The sequence below is a fragment of the Meleagris gallopavo genome, chromosome 6 (genome assembly GCF_000146605.3).
Source record: "Meleagris gallopavo isolate NT-WF06-2002-E0010 breed Aviagen turkey brand Nicholas breeding stock chromosome 6, Turkey_5.1, whole genome shotgun sequence".
Classification (NCBI taxonomy): Eukaryota; Metazoa; Chordata; class Aves; order Galliformes; family Phasianidae; genus Meleagris; species Meleagris gallopavo.
The window spans coordinates 31,422,434-31,425,149 of NC_015016.2; positions in this window are offsets into that span (position 1 = coordinate 31,422,434).

Genomic DNA, 2,716 nt, shown 5'->3' on the forward strand with positions numbered 1-2,716 from the left:
ACAACCTCCTTTCAGGTCGTTGTAGAGAGCAAATCACAACCCTGCCTCAGCTCTGCCGGTGTCCCAACAGCTGCAGCTGGCACAGTAAAGCCAGGTAACCTGAGGAGAGGAAATGACATGCACACATAGAGAAATGGAAAGTGCTTGGGATAGATCTCTTGGTGATGGGCAGAGGTGTGATCATAGAGCAACGCAGCTGGACCAGCTTTGAATTAGAGCCAACTTTGTAGAAAGGTTGTTTTGTTCACAGGGACAGCTGTGCTATATTTTGCCAGCAAATCACTAGTCATCTGTATTGGAATGCATCAGTGATGTCATGTGTTTAGTGTAGTAATGGCTCGAGTAAACTCCTAGCATGTGCTTCTGTGACCTTGATGGTTTTGGCTATATCTGTGTTGTTAATAAAGAAAATGTTTGTGTTGGAGCACATCTGTATATCCTACCAGTGTAGAGGAAAAAAAAAAAAAAGCATGGGAAAAAAAGTACTATTTATAAAATGTCTCCTTTGCACCAGTACACCTATATTAATCCCAGCTGGCAGTACATCTGCATCAGTCTGATATTAAGCAGTTCCTTTCTTTGGTCAATGTAGTTGTGCCCACAGAAGTCTGCACTGTAGACCTAGTGTTAGATTGTATGGTTCTCCTGACCTCTTACATCCCTTTTAATTATATAGCACAACTCTTTTCAAATACATCTGGGTTTTCAAAGCATTGCAGCTTTATTACCTGATTTTATGGCCATCTTGACTAAAAGTGAAGCAATTAACTAACTGACCTGTATAATGTTGCACATTATTTCTACGTTACTTCTCTAATTTCAAAATAAACGTGAATGTGAATCTGGGTTCTTATGTGTATATCTATATCTTGCCTTTTTGTTTGTATAAATACCCACTACTCATCTATTTCAAGAATATGTTTGATTCATTTCCTTTAGTTAGCAACAACAGCTCCTCAGGCTTGTTAATGTTAAAATTACATTATGTAAATGTTAAATTACACATTTCATACATGCAGTCTTGGGAAGTTGCCATGAGGAACAGGAAAATGGCTTCCAGTTTAATTTGTTTGCCCTTTTCCAGGTTAATCTTAATCCTGCTTTCTTATGTTGACTTTATGACTTTATTGCTCCATCCATTTCTGTTCCCGAAGTAAGTCAAAGCTGTCACCTGAACTCTGTTGTAGTCTTTGTTTTGAGATTGCTTTTCCTGATAATTTTTTCCATATGTTTACCATTTGTATGAGCTTTCCTGGGGTTCCAGAAAATAAAATGAGAAGAATAACTTATCTTTATTATTTTCCATCCTCCCTATTCTACGGGGAGAGGGAGGAGGTTCTACTTTTTTTTTTCCTTAAAGTCCCCCTTGTTGCAATGAAGACCAGCCCATCACACAGTTGGTGAGATTTGTGACTCAGGCCTATTTTAAGCCTTGCTAAGTTCCAGGTTTGCCCTTAGTTCCCTAATTTTTAAATCTACCGCTAATAGGAGGCATAATTCAAAACAGACTCCTTCATTGAAACATGTCTGGCTTCACAGCCATTTCAGCCTGTTTTCTGAGAATTCCACAGCTTATATCTCATCTAAACCAGACCTACTGTCTTGCCTAATCAAGCTCATAGATCAGGGATTCTTGATGCTTGGGTAGCAGAGCCGCAGGGAATGCACATGGATTTATTGTCTTTCCTTTTGGGGAGAGCTATGAAAACAGGGAGTTCGTGATGAGAAGCCTACCTGAATCTGCAGAGAGCCTGTACTAATGCAGCTGCAGAAATAATAAAGTTTCTGATTCCAGAGCAACATCAACACCCCTTGCCTCCATAAAGAAATTTGGCACATTCAGTGTACTGGGAAATCCAGCATTTTTCTACAAAAGGTTCCACTTCTCTGCAGGCATGCTTTTAAAACTTAGATTCCAGAGTAAGCAGCAGACAAAACCTATGTGCAGCTGCTGCTAGTTTTATACATGTCCTTTAGTAGAAAATAATTGGATTGCAGTGCATGCTCCCTGCACTATCTCAAGGCAGGCAGCAGGCTTGTTGAGGCTATGCTGTATTTTTATCTGTTCATCCCTCGTTGCTTGTCAGTCTTCTTTTAGCAGTTTTGAAACAAAATAGCTAGTCAATAATTGGAATATTTATATTTTTTAATTATTTAATCACATTAAGCAGTGTCTGGCAAAGATTTCTGGCATGGGTATCTAGTTGTCAAATGCAAGGAGAACAGACTATCTTTACAGAAGCACTTTCCTTACAAAGAAACTCAGAAACTTCTGGCTTTAAAAAAAAAAAAAAAAAAAAAAAAAACACAGAAAACTATGCTATTGAAAGACAATGCACTAAATATGGCAACTCTATGCATTTTGGCTGCGGTCACTGCACTTAAGAAAAGCTGTGGTGTCTCTAACAGAGGAAAAACATATTTTGTACCCTTTGCCCTCTAGCAAAACATAATTAATGTTTTGTTAGGATTTACTACTACTACTGCTCCAGTTAAAATGATTTACTCACAGTCAGAGATATATTCAGGATATCCCAGCAGTTGTTTGAAGAATAAGTTTCTAAATTAACTTTGAGGCATAATAAGAGCTAATCCTTGGGGTAACAACTCCTCTACTCACCATCCATCTTCATGAAGGTTTCGTACTTTGCTGTCCTTTTACTGGCGTCTTATTTAGGAAATCTTTGAAGCTTTCAAGTGTTATGCACACAGTTGG